This window comes from Dama dama, chromosome 3, assembly GCF_033118175.1.
Source record: "Dama dama isolate Ldn47 chromosome 3, ASM3311817v1, whole genome shotgun sequence".
NCBI classification, from domain to species: Eukaryota; Metazoa; Chordata; class Mammalia; order Artiodactyla; family Cervidae; genus Dama; species Dama dama.
The window spans coordinates 30,965,201-30,988,158 of record NC_083683.1 but is presented as its reverse complement, the minus strand read 5'-3'; positions in this window follow the sequence as shown (position 1 = coordinate 30,988,158).

The following is a 22,958-nucleotide window of genomic DNA, read 5'->3' as shown; positions in this document are numbered from 1 at the left end:
CTGCAGAGTAGCCCCTGCTCGCCACAACTAGAGAGAGTCTGCACAGCAGCAAAGACCCAGCACAGCCAAACATAAATAAATAAATATGGCTGGAATTCATTTTGTTCTCACTGCCATCATTCTAATCCAAATTACTTTTTTTTTTAATTGGTTAAACAGTAGCTTTCTAAACAATGCCCCCCATTCTAGTCTTGCCCCTCCCCATGTGTATTCTCTGCAATGCATACTGCATGATTTCAGAAAATAAAAAGTCAGAGCCTTTGCTTTAGTTGTTTCAGTGGTGTACCATTACAAGTAGCAGAGTCAAACTCTTTCATACAGGGCCCTAAAGTCTAACCTCAGACTTCCTTCCTCTTTGAATTTATCTGACAATATAGCTCTCACCCACTGAACTGGCTTTTTATGGTTTTTCAGGCAGGCTAAAACATTTTCATTTTCAGCACATGTTTTGTTCAACTAAGGGGATTCTTTCATTAGTCCTTCATTTGACTGTTTCCTAGTTATAATTCTGGTTTCATTTCAGATGCCCTTCCCTAACTCATGCCCTCAAATCTAAATTAACATGTGCTCTGAATACAAATCCTACTGACAGATTTCTCTTAAATATCCAAGACTTTTTTTGTAATTTTAAAGATACAATTATTCCTTCTTCATAGCTGAATATTCATGTTCTATGAATGTATTGTCTTCCTACCTCACACTTAGAATACTACTCATAATATTTTCAAAGTATCAGCTTATTTCCTGAGTTAGTTCTACTTCTGTGAGAAACATTTTCCCTGATAACTTGTTCTTTTTTTAATTTGGTTGGAAATACATTTTCTTCAGCTGCTATTTTCTTATAGTCAAAAATTGAGGTTTAGATTAAGGAATAATATTAACAGGAGAGGGTTTCCTCAATGCTGACATAGGACACTTTTTAATTTCCCCAGAAGAACTCCCCAAAGCACTGCAGCTGACCAGAATGGGCAACAGAGGAATCTTCCCTGGTTGAAATAGGTAGGTATGAAAGTGAAAGAAAGTCAAGTGGTTCAGTCATGTCCAACTCTTTGCGACCCCGTGGACTGTAGCCTACCAGGTTCCTCTGTCTATGGGATTTTCCAGGCAAGAATACTGGAGTGGGTTGCCATTTCCTTCTCCAGGAGATCATCCTGATTCAGGGATTGCACCTGGGTCTCCCGCGTTGAGGCAGATGCTTTACCGTCTGAGCCACCAGCGAAGCTCAGGTCGGTATGAGTAGGCATCATATAAGCTTCCTTCAAGCGTACAGCTTAATCCTTGGGATGGTTAATTTGGGGGAGGGGGGCGTGGCACAAGGCATGGCATGTGAGAACTTAGTTCCCTGACCGGGGATCAAACCCACACCCCCTGCATTGGAAGCATGGAGTCTTAACCACTGGACCGCCAAGAAAATCCCATTGTGATGGGTTAATTTTATGTATCAGCTTGACTAGGCTAAAGGATGCCCAAATAGCTGGTAAAACTATTCCTGAGTAATTTCTGGAAGAAATTATTAACATTTGATTCAGTAGACTGAGTTAAAAGAACCACCCTCATCAAAGTGGAAGCATCATCCAATCCATTAAGATTCTGAATGGGGAAAAAAAGAAAAAAGATAGATTCTCTCATTCTCTTTTTGAGGTGGGATATTCATCTGTTCCTGGCAGTGAAACACCTAGCTCTGGGGCCTTCAGAGTCCAGTGCTTACTTTACCAACTCCTTTGAATCTTCAGTCTTCAAAGTCAAACTGAATTATACCACCAACTTTTCTGGTTTTTTTGCTCACAGATTGTGGGATTTTTCAGCTTCCGTAACTATGTGAGCCAATTCTTATAATACATCTCATACACAGGCAATACACATTATTGTTAGAGGTATTATGGATTCAGTTCCAGACCACCATAATAAAGTCAATATTGCAGTAAAGCAAGTCACACAAATTGTTTGGTTTCTCAGTGCACATAAAAGTGATATTTATACTATACTGTAGTCTATTACGTATGCAGCAAGAGCATTGTGCCTAAAAAAAGCAATGCATATATCTTTATATAAAAAAATAACACACCATTATAAAGTGGTGCCCATAGACTTGCTTGATGCAAGGTTGTGCAGACCTTCAGTTTGTTTAAAAAAAAAGGAGTATCGATGAAGCGGAGTGACATGATGCACAATAAAGCAAAGCATGCCTCACGGGCATAGCATTTGATCATTTTGTATCTCTGTGTCACATTTCTTAAAATATTTCAAACTTTTTCACTTTTATTATGTTTGTTATGGTGATCTGTGATCAGGGATTTTTGATGTTACTATTTCAAAACACAACTCACTGAAGACTCAGATGAAATAATATTTTTAATTAAAGTATTATACTATTTTTAGGCAGATCTATGTGTGTGTGTGTGTACATATATATATATATATATCTGTGTGTGTGTGTGTGTGTGTGTATATATTCCATTGGTTCTGTTTCTTTGGAACTCTGACTAAGAGGATCCTCCCTTAAGGTGGAAGATAGACTTTTTGGCTTAGTTTCAACTATATTGTTTTTCTGACAAGCTAACCCTGAGGCCTGTGCCTGGACATACTGCTCCACTTTTAAAACTCGGATGGAGTTTTGAATGCCTTTCAGTATTCCACCGAGCATGTTGTTAAAATATTGAGAATGTCTGTCTAGAGCTAGAGATACAGTGACAACTGGGGAAAGGGAGATTTTCCTGTAGAGTTAGTTAAAACAGTTTCTTCTTTTGTCTCTATTATTTTTGATAAAACTAGTCATAAATAATTATAAGAAAAAATAATGAATGATTTCTGTGGAGGAAAGAGAAATGAACAAGTACCTAGTGTACTCAAATGAAATCATATAGTACATTTTTTACATTTTTTATTATCTGCTTCATAAATATCCTTAGATTGTATTGTAATTAAAAACTAGATACCAAACCAGGACTTGTATGTTTGGCGTATAGTACTACTAGAGAAAGAGGTCCCTAGACAGATGAAAAGACCCCAACGGGACTGAGAACAGAAAAAGAAATATATAAAAAGACATGGCAACACAGTATTTAAAAGTGAGGCTAAGGGACTTCCCTGCTGGTCCAGTGGTTAAGACTCCATGCTTCCAGTGCAGTGGGTATGGGTCTGATCCCTAGTTGGGGAACTAAAATCTCATATGTTGAGATTTTTTAAAAAGTGAGACCAAGCTGGTAAGTTAGAAGCCTGTAAGTAATGACTCAATACTGAAACAAGGAAAAAGCTGAGCAAACTTAAAAATCAACTCTTCTTAGATCCATAAGATAAGAGAGGTCATGAGGCAAACCACTAATGCTCAAATTAGACCAACAAGCTAATAGACAGAACCACAACTCACTAGAGAAGAAACCTATAAACAAGCTACAGTCTCACTGGAAAGCAGAGCTGGGGTAGCCAAACCTGTAATTGACAGTAATTGACAAATTGCTGAATTTAACAGTGAGGAAGCACCCAATCCCCATTTGAAAGTCCAAACTCCAGGAATGTTGAATCAAATGCCAGCAAGGCTGTAGAGTAGCAGGAACTGTAATTGCTGGTTGGGCAACAAGAGAGTACAACCACCTTGGAAAATGGTTTAGTTTCTTAGAAAACTAAACATACTCTTATTGTATAGTTCAGCAATTGTGCACCTTGACTTAATTCACTATGAGTTTGGGAAAAGGTGATATTAACATGATTTTGATCACAAGGAAAAGTTGACATTCATGTTATCTACTAATTTATTATGTGCACATGTTTTAGGGGAGTTGGGTTTGGTAGATGTATGTATAAATACTACTACATATAGCAACAATGTCAGTATGTTTTTATGTCAAGTAATAATGTTGAATTTTATCTGATCTCTGTGCTTTTAGAAACAGAAAAGATTAAAAGAACCCCCACTCCCACCATGCTCTGTGTTCTGAAAATAGTTTCCTGCAAAGAACTACCCTTCGTGGAGGACTTAGAGTAGATGCCACCCTTGTCCACCTGTGAAAAGGCCAGACACAGACTCAGTATTCCCTTTCTTTGCCTCATAAATGATTATCTGAACTACTTGTCTCCAGTGATCAGTTAGAACCAAATACTTCCAAACCAAGTTTCAGTTCAGCTCGTCTCCGCTTTTCAGGACCCTGAACTTTGGCTCACTGTCCACCTGAGCCAGCTTACACCACTTCCTGAAAATAGTCCTCATGGTTAAATGGTCCCTGCCGCCATTTCTTTACTCCCACTTCCTCACTTTTCTTTTTTTCCTTAGCATTACTTCCTCTCCATGAAAAAACAAACAAAAACAATAAAAATGTTTTTTCTAACTCTTGAGCTGTTTGTAGATCTTGTGTCAGAGCATTCTCCTTATTGTAATTGTCCTTTTCTCCCCTTTGTAATAATCCTTAGGAATAAAAGTCTCTACTTAAGTTTAAGACTTGCTTGACATGTGACATGAGGAATTTCTAAAGTATTTATTGCTAAAATGATTCTATTACCTAAAAATATTGGTTTTTAATGTGAAACCTGAAATTATAAATAATTCTGATATTACTGTCAGATACATTGGTACCTCACTTGAAATGTTCCTTTGGTTTCACAAAATTAATAAATACCTTGAACTTTTGCTTGATAATAGTTGACCACATACAGCAACCAGTTACCTGGGAAATATTTTATTTGTTTGTTTTTCTTTTTTTCAAATTTATAAGTCACTAACAGCATTTGGCATATGCTGGCATGATTTGATTTTATGGAATTTTACTCCTGATAATCTGTGTGCTTCAAGATTTCAGGGTTAGAATCACCATGTACAAGTTTATTTATCAAATACCTAGTCCTGAAGAAAAAAGAAATTGAAGAATGTATCTCATCAGAGAATCATTTTGATTAGCTATGGCTTTGGCTTTTTCCCATTCTTTACATCCACTTAAGTAATAACTTATTTTATAAACTTTAAGAAAAATAGCATTGCTTTTTAAAAGCCATAAGTTGGAAGAATTTTAATAAACTGAGAGTAAGTTCACAACAGTTAAGTGGAAAAAATGGTTACATTAAGTTGAAAATAGGAAGGTCTAGATTGATCCCTGTAGTTGGTGATGGACAGGGAAGCCTGGCATGATACAGTTCATGGGGTTGCAAAGAGTCAGACACGACTGAGTAACTGAACTGAACTGAGATTGATTCCAATTGTGTGCATGTTTGTGAGTATAGCTATAGATCTACCTGAAAGAGAAAATTAGCACTAGTTATCTCTATGAAGTAGGACTTTGGATATTAATCACACAGTCTTTGTACTTTTCCATATGTCCCTAGTTTCCTTCAACATGATTAATATATATTTAATCTATATAAAGATCTAAAAGGAGAAGTATTTTTATTAATTTTAAGACTAATCTCTAAAATTTTATTTTTATGACAATGATTTCTTTCAAACATTTTTAGGTCATGTCGTGTAAATTCGATGCAGTTTTAAAACTATGGAGTGTTTCAAAATATCAATATTATTATCTTGTATAGAACATGGTAACATTTTAATTTTGGATTCTGGGAGGTTTAATGAAGTGAGAAATATCATTAAGAGAGTCTTGTAGGATATTCCACATATATATACCTAATTGATTAATATATCAATATAAATGATGCATAGTGTGTGTGTATATATATATATATATATATATATATGTATATGGTATATACATAAACATTAAGTATAAGACAAAATGATTTTTGTGAAGATACAATTACAAAAGCATAGGTTCTACCAAAAAAAGCACACTCTACTTTTCTGGCAGAAGCTGTTCTAGATTCGTACTGACATGTATGTGTGAGCCATCATCTTTTCTTTGTGGCCCATGTCCACCAGATAAGCTTCCAATCAGGAAAAAAAACAGAAATACATGGAAACATATAAGGTTAGAATTTGATGCAGAATCTCTTAAATAAATGTTAGAACTGGGGCAAGACCACCCCTCTTCTCTGAGATAATACCAATGGATAAAGAGAATGAAAACTTTTGTGTGCTTAGAACACAGACCTGTGCTTTATCAATGATTAAAAGAACATAGAGAAGAATGTTTTCTAGTGCATGTTGAGTGACACTCAAATATCCCCTGGCCAGAGAATGAGATGTGTTTCTTGACACAGGAAGCTTAAAACAAGAGAGTAGTAGGCTCATAAGTGGAACAGTGCTTCGGTCATTTCTGTGAAAGTAGCTCAGCAGTGACATGAGGACTGCAGGACAGATTTGCAGTGACAAGAGGAGCCATGCCCCTGTGACAATGAAAGGAGAGCTGTATGCCAACAGCAATGTCAAGCCAGAACCATGAGGCAGAACTTCTAACAGCTGGTGACGGCTTAGAGGAAAATAAATGTATGTAGATGAATACCAAGGACTGCTGTTAGTTTTAATTGCTGTCAAAGAAAAAAAGTAGATTTTTTTTTTTTTTAGTTTCTTATAGAGGCAAAGATAAATAATAAATTTATGATTTGAAAGCTTACTAATTCCAAAAGGGTGGTTCAAAATAAAAGAGTATTACTGATAGTACTATCAAAATGAACATTTCCTGCATTTATTAGGAAATTAGAATCAAAGGTTACTTAGGGGAGAAGAAATGGGATGTGGAGATGGGAAGGTTGTCGGGGAAATGTTCTGACATTCAACCTAGAAGGAAGAGGGCAGTAGAAGGGGATGACTGAGGGTGAGATGGTTCGATAGCAGCACCAACTCAATGGACATGAATTTGAGCGAACTCTGGGAGACAGTGAGGGACAGGGAAGCCTGGTGTGCTGTCATCCATGTGGTCACAAAGAGTCAGATACAACTTAGCAACTGAACAACAGAACTTGGTTAATCCAGTACCTTCTGTTGCAACTTGTCCCAGTGAAGAATTTAGCATGTATGATTTTAATTTTCCTCAATAATGCATGATATGATAGAAGGTAGGAGAGGTCAATTTCCCCTTATTCTTACAAGAAGAAAAGTTGAGCTTTGATGAGAAAGGAATAGAGTATCTTTGCACCAAGAAGAAAGATAAGAGAGTTTTGTTCTTCCACGACAGATCAAAAAAGGAAATAGTTGTATTGTGACAAATAGGACTGTCCCACACTAGCCAAGAATCCTGGACCATGAGAAATAGAGAAAAGAACTCAGACCATGTGAAGGGAGAATAGAACACTGAGGTATTTCTTAAGTACTGAGACCACGGCTCAGGAAATCGTAAACTGATTATTTTTAGATGCATATATAAAAAGCATCTCAGACATTAGAATATCATTAAGGGGAGGGACTGATTGAAATCTTATACATTGTGAAGCTTATACAAATTCCAACAGGGAAACTCTTTCAAGAAAAAATAGAAAAATATGAATATACTACTAAAATACAGGTTTATTCAACTAAAAAGAATGCCAATAAAATATGAATGTTTAAAGAACTGACAAATAGCATGATACAAATTCAAAATAATAGAATAGGACTTTATTAACTATCCTATTACATCTCTGTAATATTTTTTAGTCTTTATTTTTTGGAATTATACTATATATATATACACTATATATATATACACTTTTTGTTCAGTCACTCAGTGGTGTCCAACTCTTTGAGACTCCATGGACTGCAGCACACCAAGCTTCCCTGTCCTTCACCATCTCCTGGAGTATGCTCAAAACACGTGTCCATTGAGTTAGTGATGCCATCTAGCCATCTCATCCTCTGTTGCCCTCTTCTCCTCCTGCCTTCAATCTTTTCATAGCAACAAGGTCTTTTCCAGTAAGTTGGCTCTTCCCATCAGGTGGCCAAAGTATTGGAGCTTCAGCTTTCAGCATCAATCCTTCCAATGAATATTCAGGGTTGATTTCCTTTAGGATTGATTGGTTTGATCTCCTTGCAGTCCAAGGGACTCTCAAGAGTCTTCTCCAACACCACAGTTCAAAAGCAACAATTCTTCAGCACTCAGCCTTCTTTATGGTGCTACTCTCACATTCATACATTACTACTTGGAAAACCATAGTTTTGGCTATACGCACATTTGTTGTCAAAGTAATGGCTTGTGTGTCATAGCTTTCTCCCAAGGAGCAAGCATCTTTTAATTTCATGGCTGCAGTTTACCATCCACAGTGATTTTGGAACCCAGGGAAATAAAGTCTGTCACTGTTTCCATTGTTTCCCCGTCTATATGTCATCAAGTGATGACACCGTATGCCACAATCTTAGTGTTTTGAATATTGAGTTTTAAGTCAACTTTTTGCTTTCCTCTTTCACCTTCAAGAGGCTCTTTGGTTCCTCTTCACTTTCTGCCATGAAGGTGGTGTCATCTGTATACCTGAGGTTGTTGATATTTCTCCTGGAAATCTTGATTCCCCTTTGTTTTCATTTAGCCTGGCATTTTGCATAATGTATTCTGCACATAAATAAGCAGGATGACAGTATACAGCCTTGTTGTACTCCTTTCCCAATTTGGAACCAGTCTGTTGTTCCATGTCTAGTTGTAACTGTTGCTTCTTGACCTGCATACAGGCTTCTTGGGTGGCAGGTGAGGTGGTCTGGTATTCCCATCTCCTTAAGAATTTTCCAAAGGTTTGTTGTGCTCCACACAGTCAAAGGCTTTAGCATAGAGAATGAAGCAGAAGTAGATTTTGTTTGTTTGTTTTTGTTTTTGGTATTCCCTTGCTTTTTCTATGATTCAGAAGATGTTCCCAATTTGATCTCTGGCTCCTTTGCCTTTTCTAAATCCAGTTTGTACATCTGGAAGTTCTCTGTTCACATACTGTTGAAGCCTAGCTTGAAGGATTTCAAGCATTACATTACTAGCATGTGAAATTAATGAAATTGTTCGGTAGTTTGACCATCCTTTGGCATTGCCCTTCTTTGGGACTGTAATGAAAACTGACATTTTCCTGTCCTGTAGCCACTGCTGAGTTTTCCATATTTGCTGACATATTGAGTGCAGCACTTATCTGGGTTGCATTAAGATCTTTTTGTATAGTTTTTCTGTGTATTCTTGCTACTTCTTCATAGTATTTTCTGCTTCTGTTAGGTCCATATTGTTTCTGTCCTTTATTGTGCCTGTCTTTGAATGATATGTTCCCTTGGTGTCTCTAATTTTCTTGAAGAGATCTCTAGTTTTTTGGATTCTATTGTCTTCCTCTGTTTTTTTTTTTTTTTTTTTGTTGTTGTTGTTGTTTGTTTTCTTAGGAAGGCTTTCTTATTTCTCCTTGCTATTCTTTGGAATTCTGCATTCCAATGGGTATATCTCTATTTTTCTCCTTTGCCTTCTACTTCTTTCCTCAGCTATTTGTAAGACCTCCTGAGACAGCCATTTTGCCTTTTTGACATTTCTGTTTCTTGGGGATGTTTTTATCACCAACTCCTTACAGCATCATGAACCTCCATCCATAGTTCATCAGGCATTCTGTCTATCAGCTCTGATCCCTTGAATCTATCTGTCACTTCCAGTGTAAGGGATTTGTTTTAGGTCATACTTGACTGGCCTAGTGGTTTTCCCTATTTTCTTCAATTTAAGTCTGACTTTTGCAATAAGGAACTCATAACCTGAGCCACAGTTAGCTCCTGGTCTTGTTTTTGCTAACTTTGAAGAGCTTCACTTTCCTTGTATAAAAACTATTTCAAAATATGGTTTTCATTTATAATTGAGAAAGAAAAGTTAGTCTTCTACAGGATTACTAATAAAAATTTAATTTTTGCAACTGGTAGTTTGAAAAATTCTTCAAAACTTTTTATTAATAGCATTATCTATATTTTTAGAGTTATTGTCAAATTTGGAAAACCTCTATTAAGATGTAAGATATTCATGTATTTCAAGTTCATTTTGTGCTCAGTCACTCAGTCATGCCCAACTCTTTGTAGCCCCATGGACTGTAGCCCACCAGGGTACTCTGTCCATGGAAGACTCCAGGCAAAATACTGGAATAGGTTGCCATGTCCTACATCAGGTAGCCTTCCCAACCTAGGAATTGAACTGTGTCTCTTGGGTCTCCTTCATTGGCAGGTGGATTCTTTACCAGTATCACCACCTGGAAAGCTCCAAGTTCATTGTCATTGACTAATTCTAGGTAGTCTATAATTTGATAACATTAATGAACCTGTTTATTATATATGTCTGTTGTAATGGCCTATTTTAAATTATACAAATCTTTATGTCAGTATTTCATATCAAATCAGTAAGAGTTTTTATTTTAATGTGTTCATATGATTCATTCCTTAATATTAATTGGATTATAAAACAAATTACCTTACATTTTATTTAACTGATGCAAACTCCTCTTAATAAAGTATTGTTTACCATGTAACCTAAAATATTTTTGTTATGAATTAATTCTTGATATTTATATTAACTTCCTAAGGCTACTGTAACAAATTGCCACAAACATGATGGCTTAAGAAAACATAACTTTTGTATCTCACAGTTCTGGAGGCAACAAGTTTTCAAATTAGAGGAGAATCCATTTCATATCTCTTCTAGCTTCTGTTGCTGACAGCTTCCTCCGCTTGTAGCCACATTACTCCAGTCTCTGTTCTCATATTATCTCCTCCTCTATGTCTGTCTTCTAATTTGGTATTTGACTCTTGTAAGAACACTTATCACTGGATTTAGGGACCACATGGATCATATAAAATGATTTTATTGTCTCTAGATACTTAATTCCATATGCAAAGACCCTTTTTCCAAATAAGGTAACATTCACAAATTCTAGGGACTAGGATGTACACATATCTTTTTGGGGTCACCACATATTCAAACTCTTCTTATCTGAAGGCCAGTAATTCTCGTGAGTAAACATTTTTGCACTTGTTCAATCTCATCAGTCTGTTCCCAGGGCATCATAATAGTTGATTTGATTGTTTTATCTACCTTTGCAGTTGCTTTTCAGGGAAAGAACTTACAGCCTCTTCACTCTATCATGTCATAAGCAAATCTCTAAACTTTCTTTTTCAATTTTCTACTTATTTTGCATTGTTGCTAAAGTCCCTTGATGCTTAAGATAATAAAGAGAGTTTTTATTTTGATTAGTCTTTCAAGCACGTATATTTAGTAGTCCAGAAATTAGATGCAATTAGATTTTTGTTTTGTTCAAATGGATAATTTAGTTTAAAATCTATGCAAATGATGAACTATATTTTATATGATGTTTCTTATTTCAAAATCAATTAGGTGCATTGTGAATTCTATTCAGGTGCTGAGTCATTATAAAACCAAAATCCATTCATTTTAATCAGTTTTTAAGCTATCTACTAGAAATCTATTTATTTATTTACTTATTTGTTTATAGTTACAGCTTTGTCTAAACAGTGTTTGTCTGTGACAAGGCAGCCTTATATGTGTTTGTCTCAGTGTTATGTGTCACTAAAATGTGATCTTACTTTGCTGGTTGAATTTAAAGAATACAACTTTTTTGTTATGGTCAAAGTGACAAACAAAGAATGTTAAGATCCTAGTGCCATTCTCACATGTACTGGCTATAAACTATGAAATACCAGTGAGAATATAAAAAAATAATAGGCCAGTAAGATATCTCTAGGAAAATATACCAGGACAATTAGGTGTCAGTGATGATTAGATACCGTGGTGGGTGTCTTAGAATGGTTTCCCAGTGGAAGTGAAAAAAAAAAGAAAACTCTAAGGGTGGTGGAATCTTTTTATTCACATGTTTATGGAAACACTAGTTTAATATAATTATCATGTAAAGGGAGAGAAAATTTATACCAGAAATTGTAGAACACAATTAAAAAACAAAAATTATTTTTCAATAATCATGGGCAAGGGACTCTGATAAGATCAGAGCATAGCATGGTGGAGAGTGTGTGGGAATAAGGATGAGGAAGTCTTTGTCTAACTACAGGATATAAAGTTTAATCCTAGGCACCATCAAAAGCAGATGTCTGTGTCTACACAGATACTGTGCTTCTAAACAGGAAAAACCATTTTCAAAATTAAAGAAACCAAAAAAAAAAAAAAAAAAAAGTATTATGAAAGAGGAATCCCATAGAAAAAATATAAAAACAAAGTACCAAAGGAGATGATGAGGAAAACTAATATAGTCAAGGGAAATAGAAAAGTTTTCACAGTGGAAATGGGTTAGAATGGGTAGTTTCAATGTCTGCTTAGGTTGTATTAATGGCATTCAGATATTTTTTCTAATTCATTCAGAGCTTACATTACAAAATTCTTTATTATATCTAAAATAAAATTTTCCTAAATTCTATCCATGGTTTATACCTGAACTCAAATATCATCTCTATAAAATTTCAATATGCTAGCCTAAAAGAATTTAACCCATCTTATCTTCTCTCTCCTTTCAGCCTTATCTTCCCCCTGCCTTTTTTTTTTTTTTTTTTGCCATATAAACATTGTGATTCTGCCTAGTTCATTACTTGCTGTTCTTCACTTTCTCTGTCATCTTCCCTTTCCATAAGCTATGCCAAATGTATGGAGTTTTCTTCCTCTGCTTCTCCTTGATTCTTTAGCCCTTCAAATCTTTTCAATATATTTAAGACGGATTAATTGGTAAGTTCTGTTTGGAAAAAACAGTCATTGGGGGTTTAAATAGTGAGAGATATGGGGCTGAGATTCTTTATTGAAAGAAAATGAAAAACTTCAGGGAAGTTTAAATATTCTAATTGGAAGAGATACAGTATACACACAAATGGATACATAAATATTCAATATAATAAAACATACTATAATTTTGGTTAGTAAACAGTGATATAAAGAAATAAAAGAGGGTAATGGGTAATAACAGAGGAGAGGAATATGATTGAAAGAAACTCAAACACAGAACAGACCAAGGGTGATCAGCTCATCTTGGTTAAAGAGATAATATTTGAACCAAGGCATTATTTTTAAATAGGAGCCAGCCGAGCTAAAACTGGTAGTGCACATGGGAATGGGAAACATCCCAGACAGAGGTACCAGCAGTTGCAAAGACCCTGATACGGGAACAAAATTGACCTATTTCAGTATCAGAAAGAAGATATATACTATTAGAGCATAATATGGGCGGTTGGTAGGGGCGGGTAACAGAAAAGGAATTCAGATAGACAGGTAGATACCATATCTTCTAAAATGCGTTCAGGATGGTCACAAACTAGATGTAGATGCCCATGAGTTTATTCTCCAATGCCATATAAAAATAAAAAGCAGAACTTCATAATTATTTGTTGGTATCGTATCTTCTATTTAGTGCACACTGCTATCATCTTATAATTTGATTATGGATTTTACTGGTCTCTGTGTTACGTTATTCAAGCAGGGTTTCAAGGTATTTAGCAGATAATCTCCTTGAGACTGAGGGCCATATCCCTCATTCATGTATCCTTGAAACACTTAATTTGGTATATTTACTTATATTAGTAATTATTTTTACCATGTTAGGTATCCTGGTGATATATATTATACTACTTTTTAAATAATTTTTGCTGAATTAACTGGCATGAGTTGTTATTTTTTAACAAGCAGTTTTTCAGTGAGGAGGTTTTTAAATATTATTTGTCAGTCTTTATTTACTTTAAAGATAGTTGAGATTCTTATAAGTGACCCTGATAAAATAATATCCAAGGACACATTAGACTTACAGGAGTATGGAACTTTTATCTTATCAAGCTTCATTAGCTTACTTACTTTAGACATTAAAGCAATTTTAGCAAAGTTAGTAAATTCAAATGGAAACCTACATATTGCAAGTTCTATAAAGTTAAGTAAAGGAAACTCAGATTAGTTAACATCACAGAAGCAATATATCAGATCTGAAGAAGTACAGGGAGACTGGATTATTGAATTCCAAGAACTTGCTTACATTTCAGAGATGAGGTAAATCAATAAGTGTGGATATCAACTACATAGGCGTCAGTGTGCAGTATGTTATTCCCTAGTGGTTCATAAAACTTTGCTCTTTGGGTCATTGTGAATAATGTGAAATAAATCACCTTTAATAAAGTAAGCCCTTTAAGCAACCTTGTTCCTTCCTTGTGTTAAATAGAAAATGGTTTCTGCACAATAGCATGTAGATTCTCAAAAGAATACAAAAGGAAAGCAAGTCCTATCTTTAGTTTTGTTGGCATGCTCTCTGTTAGAATATCTTAATGTTAGACCACCATCAGTCACCAAGGAAACTTACAGCTTTGGTAAGGATTTTTAAAACAAAACAAAGGAATTGTGAGTGGCAAGTATATATTTCTATATGTTTCTTTTGCAGTGAATGAAGTAAATAACATTCCTCTCTAAATTATAAAAATCTGCCAGAGTCAATTGTTCTAAGGAAACACATCTTTGTTTCTAAATATTTACTTTTGAAAAGTCCTGTGTAGTCAAGCTGTTTCTTCTTATTTACCAGTTTACTTTTTACTTTTTTTTTTAACCTGAACATATAAGCATAATTTTACAATTATGAAATTGGAAAAATGTTGTGTTTGAGTGTCTGTTGTCTTTCTGTGAGAGTTCCTTACCCTTTTGATGAAAGCTGTGTACCTTTCCCTCAGAATAATACACTAAGGCTCCCACCCACAAACTTCTGTATACAGTTTCAAAAGGTATAGGACCTTTAATTTTGTTCATTTCATTGTCTGATATACAAAAAAAGAAAAAAAGACTATGATCCAAAAGCCCTTAAGAAAAGATTTTTCACAACATCCCTTGGTAATGTTGAGGGAGTTGATAATTTCCTCAGTTCTGTCTCATCACAACAAAAATTTGAAGCAACGGACCAGAGAGAGGTACAGCCCTCAGACAGACCAGTTTCACAGCTCTTGGTTACAACTCCTTGTTACAACTCAATTTTATTTATAAAATAAAGGAAAATACATCCTCGAGGTGTGAGGTCATGACAACCCAGAAGACACTGAGAAAAGAGGAGAGAGAGAGAGAGACCCCCGGCCCTTTGGCTCCTCTTTTTATATGTTTTTCCACCCCCCTGGGCCTGCCCTATGTAAACTGGGTTAGCCAGGAATGCTGTTTGTTCTACCTGAGGTCCTCACTCCCATCCTTGGACCTTCCTTTGTTCTATTCTCACATCTTTTCCCTTCCTTGTCTTCCCTTCCTGCCATTCTGGACTCATCTTTCCTATTCTAACTACCTGACAGTAATGCATTCCAAATTGTTCAAAAACTTTCTTAAGCAGTACCATATATCAGAAGAGATCACATAAGTCACAGCAGACAAAACCCAATTGCCCTCCTTTTCACTGTTCTTGGGTTAATTTGAACAGGGGTGATGATAGAAAAATAACTAAAAGTAAAAATCCCCCAATCCAGATTTTCTTTGTGCCACATTGTCAAATGAAACTTTTCCTCTGAACTATTGAAAAACTGATAAATGTAGAAATTACGTGGTGATCTGTTTTGTGAAACAAACACCTGTATTAAAAATTTCCTCCTGTATAGCCAGGGAAATCTGGGGACATTTCCAAAACTACTGATCATAAAGAACTGAAGGTCGAAAGCAATAACTTTCTCAACAGATTTGAACATTTGCTCACTGTCAGTAATCTCAATATCTCATCTACTCTGCATTCTCCATACTTTCCTTTGGTTCTACCTGAAATATAAATGGAAAGCAGCCTTAACTCACCATGCAGCCTACATTTTTTTGTCTTTACACTTAGAAAATCAGCATCATAAATGAAAAAAAATTATCTTTCTACATATAAGTTTATTAGATTTTTGCCCTCCATAGATTACAATAGTTTCCTTAGCCTTTTCTAATCTCTTACTGTTTTTTAAATTGGTGATTTCAAAAATCCCAGATTATCCTATAGCTTTCCAGCTTGGCTCAAGGAAGGACAAATAGAAAATATTTTAACTACCCTTACTATTACAGACAGACACAGCAATACAGGTGAGAAATAAACCTGATAGTGTATAAAAGTGAAAATTTATATCATTATTATATGCTATGAAATAATTTTTAACCTCATTACCTTTAAGACAAAATGAAGTATTCTAGGACTCTTCTTCACTTATTTTTACCATTTCACCACATTCTGTGTGGTTCTATTTAAATCATATATATATATAGTTTAAAAGTATATTTGTTTATTTTTTTCAAGTGAAGTATAGTTTTTTGGGGAGCTTCCCTGATAGCTCAGTTGGTAAAGAATCTGCCTGCAATGCAGGAGACCCTGGTTCAATTCCTGGGTCAGGAAGATCTGCTGGAGAAGAGATAGACTACCCACTCTAGTATTCTTGGGCTTCCCTTGTGGGTCAACTGGTAAAGAATCTGCCTGTAATGCAGGATACCTGGGTTAGATCCCTGGGTTGGGCAGATCCCCTGGAGAAGGGAAAGGCTACCCACTTCAGTATTCTGGCCTAAAGAATTACATGGGCTGTACAGGCCTTGGGGTTGCAAAGAGTTGGATACGACTGATTGACTTTCCTTTCACTTTTCATAGTTAGTTTATGTTATGTTAGTTTCTAGTGTATAGCAAAGTGATATATATTATACATATAAATATGTTATACATTTATAACATATATATTATATTCAATATGTTATATATAGATAAGCATATATGAATATATATATAACATACTTATATATATAATAAATGTATATATTCTTTTCCATTATGGTTTTTTATAGTACATTAAATATAGTTACTTGTGGTATACAATAAGGACCTTGTTGTTTATCCACTCTGTGTAACAGTTTGTATCTGTTATGCCAATCCAAAACCCCTAATTTATTCCCCCTCCACCCGATTTTCTCTTAGGCAACAGTAAATTTGTTATCTGTGACTCTGTTCCTGTTTTGTAAATAAGCTCACTTGTGTCATTTTTCATATTGCAGATATGTGATATCATATGATATTTGTCTCTCTGTCTTACTTCCTTCACTTAGTATGATAGTCTATAGGTCCATTCATATTGCTGCAATGGTATTATTTTATTGTTTTTAATGACTGAGTAATACTCCACTGTGTATATGTACCACATATTCTTTATCAGTTCATCTGTTGATAGATATTTAGGTTGCTTCCATGTCTTGGCTATTGTAAATAATGCACTATTAACATTGGGATGCAGGTATCTTTTCAGATTATGGTTTTCTCTGGATATATGCCCAGGAGAGGAGTTGCTGAATCATATGGAAACTCTTATCTTTAGTTGTTTAAAGAACTTTCATATTGTTTTCCATAGTGGCTGAACCAATTTAAATTCCCACCAACAAAGTAGGAGAGTTCCCTTTTTGCACATCCTCTTCAGCATTTGTTATTTTTAGACATTTTAATGATGGTCATTTTGACTGGTGTGAAATAATACCTCATTGTAGGTTTGATTTTCATTTCTTTAATAATTACTGATATGGGGTATCTTTTCATGTGCCTATTGGCCATCAGTATGTCTTCTTTGAAGAAATGTCTATTTCGGTCTTCTGTTCATTTTTTATTGTGTTTTTGTTGTTGTTGAGTTGCACGAGATGTTTCTATGTTTTGGAAATTAAGCCCTTGTCAGTTGCATTGCTTGCAAATATTTTCTTCTGGTCTATAAGTTGTCTTTTTGTTCTGATTATGGTTTCCTTTGCTCTGCAAAAGCTTACAAGTTTGATTAACTCCAATTTATTTATTTTTATTTTATTTCTATTCCCTTAGGAAATTGAAAAAGTCGTATTTTTAAATACAAAATTTAAAATACTTGTGATATTGTAATAAATATGCCAAAAACTTCCTAAGAATGAGCTAGAGTGACAAAGCATAGAATATGGATCAAATAAGGGCTGGTAATTAAATGAGATATAACCAACACTACTTAGAGACATATGCTTTTCAAAACTCATTAATAATGAATAAAATAACAAAATAGGGTATAAAATCCACACACAGAAGGATAGAGAGCAAGCCACAGCCTATGAGAGGTACAGATTTTTTTTCCCCTTTTTTGAAGACTAATAACTGTTTGAAAGATTTTTAGTTTCTGGAACTTCAAAATCTACCAAAAATTATGTAAAATGCTTTAAAAATACAAATAGCTAAATATAAGGCTTTGTTTGAAGGAAAGCACAGAGGATCTACTGGAGTGCATAGGAATTTGAAAATCAGAACAGGAAGTACAGATCCAAAACTGAGAATGCTATTTAGGAATGTCAGAGGGAAATTAAAACACATGATAAACGTGTGTTTACCTCTATGACCTTGACATATACTCAATATTTAAAGACTTTTTTTGATTATATTGATAATCATATAAATATGAATTTTGAAGTACATAATGAAATGTGGCAATGCTTGGAAGCTGTACATGATTCAAGAAATCAGTATTTTCCAAAATTAAACATGGGTAAAGAAATTATGCAGAAATGTGGGTTGACAGTGGACTTTCACGGGATCAGAACACTGATAGTAGCAGTCCTGGGATGCCCAGCATAAATCCTTTGGAAGACCAAACTACAGAGAGGGAACACAGCCCCACCCACCAGCAGAAAATTGGATTAAAGGTTTACTGAGCATGGCCTTGGCCCCCAGAGAAAGACCTAGTTTTCCCCACAGCCAATCCTTCCCATCAGGATGCTTGCACAAGCCTCTTCTCTTGATCCATTAGAGGGCAGAGAGAATGAAGCCACAGTCACAGAGTACTAACCAAAATGAGCACATATATCACAGCTTTGTGTAACAATGAAACTATGAGTTATGCTGGGTAGGGCCATCCAAGATGGACTGATCATGGTAGAAAGTTCTGACAAAATGTGGTCCACTGGTAAAGGGAATGCAAACCACTTCAAAATTCTTGCCTTAAGAATCCCATGAACAGTATGAAAAGGCAAAAAGATATGCCACTGAAAGATGAACTCCCCAGGTCAGTAGGTGTCCAATATACTACTTGATAAGAACAGAGAAATAGCTCCAGAAGGAAAGAAAAGGCTGACCCAAATTGTAAACAATTCCCAGTTGTGGATGTGTCTGGTGGTGAAAGCAAAGTCTGATGCTGTAAGAAACAATATTGCATAGGAACCTGGAATATTAGGCCCATGAATCAAGGTAAATAGGAAGTGGTCAAGCAGAAGATGGCAAGAGTGAATGTCAACATTTTAGGAATGAGTGAACTAAAATGGATGGGAATGGGTGAATTTGATTCAGATGACAACTATAGCTACTACTGTGGGCAAGAATCCCTTAGAAGAAATGGAGTAGCCCTCTTAGTCAATAAAAGAGTCCAAAGTGCAGTACTTGGATGCAGTCTCAAAAATGACAGAATGATTTCAGTTTGTTTTGAAGGCAAACCAGTCAATATCAGAGTAATCCAAGTCTATGCCCTAACCACTAATGCCAAAGAAGCTGAATGTTTCTATGAAGACCTACAAGACCTTTTAGAATGAACACCAAAAAAAGATGTCCTTTTCATCACAGGGGACTAGAATGCAAAAATAGGAAGTCAAGAGATACCTGGAGTAACAGGCAAGTTTGGCCTTGGAATACAAAATGAAGCAGGGCAAAGGTTATTAGAGTTTTGCCAAAAGAATGCACTGGTCATAGAAAATACCCTCTTCAAACAACACAAGAGATGACTGTACACATGGGCATCACCAGATGGTCAATACTGAAATCAGATTGATTATATTCTTTGGAGCCAAAGATGAAGAAGCTCTATACAGTCTGGAAAAACAAGACTGAGAGCTGACTGTGGCTCAGATCATGAACTCCATATTGCAAAATTCAAACTTAAGTTGAAGAAAGTAGGGAAAAACCACTAGACCATTCAGTTATGACCTAAATCAAGTTCCTTATGATTATGCAGTGGAAGTGACAGATAAATTCAAGGGATTAGATCTGATAGACAGAGTGCCTGAACAACTACGGATGGAGGTTCATAACACTCTATAGGAGGAGGTGATTAAAATCATCCCCCAGAAACAGAAATGCAAAAAGGCAAAATGGTTGTCTCAAGAGACCTTTTAAATAGGTGAGAAAAGAAGAAAAGTGAAAGGCACAGGATAAAAGGAAAAATATATCCATTTGAATGCAGAGTTCCAAAGAAGAGCAAAGAGAGACAAGAAAGCCTTCTTAAGTGAACAATGCAAAGTAAAAGAATGGGAATGACTAGAGATATCTTCAAGAAAATTAGAGATATCAAAGGAACATTTCATGCAAAGATAGGTACAAGAAAGGACAGAAATGTTATGGACCTAACAGAAGCGGAAGATATTAAGAAGAGGTGGCAAGAACACACAGAAGAGCTGTACAAAAAAATCTTAATGACCCAGATAACCATGATGGTATGATCACTCACCTAGAGCCAGACATCCTGGAGAGTGAAATCAAGTGGTCCTTAGGAAGCATTACTATGAACAAAACTAGTGGAGTTGATGAAATTCCAGCTGAGCTATTTCATTTCCTAAAGGATGATGCTGTGAAAGTGCTGCACTCAATATGCCAGCAAATTTGGAAAACAGCAATGGCACAAGACTGGAAAAGGTCAGTTTTCATTGCAATCCCAAACAAAGGCAGTGCTAAAGAATGTTCAAGCTATTGCACAATTGCACTCATTTCACATGCCAGCAAGGTAATGCTCAAAGTCCTTCAAGGTAGTCTTCAAATGTAAGTGAACTGAGAACTTCCAGATGTACAAACTGGGTTTAGAAAAGGCAGAGGAACCAGAGATCAAATTGCCAACATCTATTGGATCATAGAAAAAGCAAGAGAATTAAAAAAATATCTACTTCTGCATCATTGACTATGCTAAAGCTATTGATGTATGGATCACAGCAAATTGTTGAAAATTCTTCAAGAGATGGGCATACCAGACCACCTTACCTGCCTCCTGCTAAATCAGTATGCAGATCAAGAAGCAGCAGTTAGAACTGGACATGAAATGGTGGAGTGGTTAAAAATTGGGAAAGGAGTACAAGGGTGTACATTGTCACCCTGCTTATTTAATTTAAATGCAGAGTACATCATGTGAAATGCCACGCTGGATGAAGCACAAGCTGGAATCAAGATCACTGGGGGAAATATCAATAACTTCAGGTATGCAGACAACCTAATGGGAGAAAGTGAAGAGGAACTAAAGAGCCACTTGATAAAGGTGAATGAAGAGAGTGAAAAAGCTGTCTTAAAACTCAACATTCAAATAACAAAAATCATGGCATGCAGTCCCATCACTTCATTGCAAATAGATGGGGAAGAAATGGAAACAGTGACAGACTTTATTTTCTTAGGCTCCAAAACCACTGTAGACAGAGACTGCAACAATGAAATTAAAAGATGGAAGAAAAGCTATGACAAACCTAGACAGTGTATTAAAGAGCAGAGACATCACTTTACTGACAAAGTTATGTATAGTCAAAGCTATGTTTTTTCCAATAGTCGTGTATGGATGTGAGAGTTACACCATAAAGAAACCTGAGTGCTGAAGAAATGATACTTCTGAACTGTGGTGCTGGAGAAGACTTGAGAGTCCGCTGGACAGCAAGGATATCAAACCAGTCAATTGTAAAGGAAACCAAGGTTGAATATTCATTGGAAGTACTGATGCTGAAGCTGAAACTGCAATAATTTGGCCAACTCATGCAAAGAGCTAACTCGTTGGAAAAGACCCTGATTCATGGAAAGACTGAAGACAGGAGAAGAAGGACACGACAGAGGACAAGATGGTTCGATGGCATCACTGACACAACAGACATGAGTTTGAGCAAACTCTGAGAGATAGTGAAGGACAGGAAAGCCTGGTGTGCTGCAGTCCATGAGGTCTCAAAGAGTTGGACACAACTGAGCTACTGAACAACAACAATAAAAGAAGTCAGTGAAAGTGTAATATAGACAAATGGATTTTTAATATAACAGCAACAAATCATCTTTGATATGATTTCAGTTTCCATATTTCAAGTGACCATTCAGAAACTATACATATTTAGTTAATGTTTAGTATCAAAGTAGAATATCTCTAATCATTTGAAATGTGTATATATGTGTGAAGCTGGATTTATTTCATATATTGCAAGCAAAATAATACTATAACACAATATGTACCAAAAACAGATATGAATATATTAAGCAAGACATTAAAGAATCCTTATAAAAATAAAAAGCAATGCTATTTTCCTCATTAAATTTTTGTGGGTTTGGAAAATATAATTGTTAAAATGTAATAAGTTTATTATTGTCATGTTTAAATGAATTAATATATAAATATGTTTCAAATGTTACTGTTTTATCTTTAACATAGTAACTATCAACATATGTACCACACAGAAACAAAAATTTTTGGGGACTCTCAATAATCTTACTAGTGTAAAGTAGTCTTGAGACCCAAAACTTTGAAAACTGTTGAATGAAAAAATGCTATATAACTTGTCTAATGACACACATGAATAGACATTCATCTGTCCCTTCAAACCCTATATTTTTCTTCACCAATTATTTATAATTGAGTAACTAGAATGAGATATTTAAAAATATGCCCTAGAAGTTGAAAAGTTGCACATCCTTTATTTATGCTGTTTATTAGAATGCAAGTTCTGTGAGGTGTTTTTTGTTTATTTGTAACCTTATTAGTTAACACCTAGAAAAATTCTTGACATTCAATAATTGCTTTATAAGTTAACAAGTACTAAGAATACATACCAGAGAGATTGAAAAAAAAAAATAACAAATCACAGATAAGGTAACATCTATATTCTCACTATTGGATATTTCCTTCTATTTTTTTCTTTCTTAAGGCTTTACTTCTTTACTTGGGTCCCTTTTTCTGACAACTCAGTTCCATCCTCTCTTGATTATATTCTTTTTCTCCAGTCAGTTACAGGGTCCGCAAGTCTTGTTAACCCAACCTCTAAACAGTTAATCAAAATCCATATAACAAAATTACTACAATATCAGTAATATTTTGTTATTGTTGGCCAAGTGTCTTTTATCTGGGCTTGCCATTCATGGTCAAAATCACTATATAAAGTGTTTTTTTCTGATGAAAAAAGTAGCCAATTTTTATCATATCATAAAATGTAGAGATTTATCTA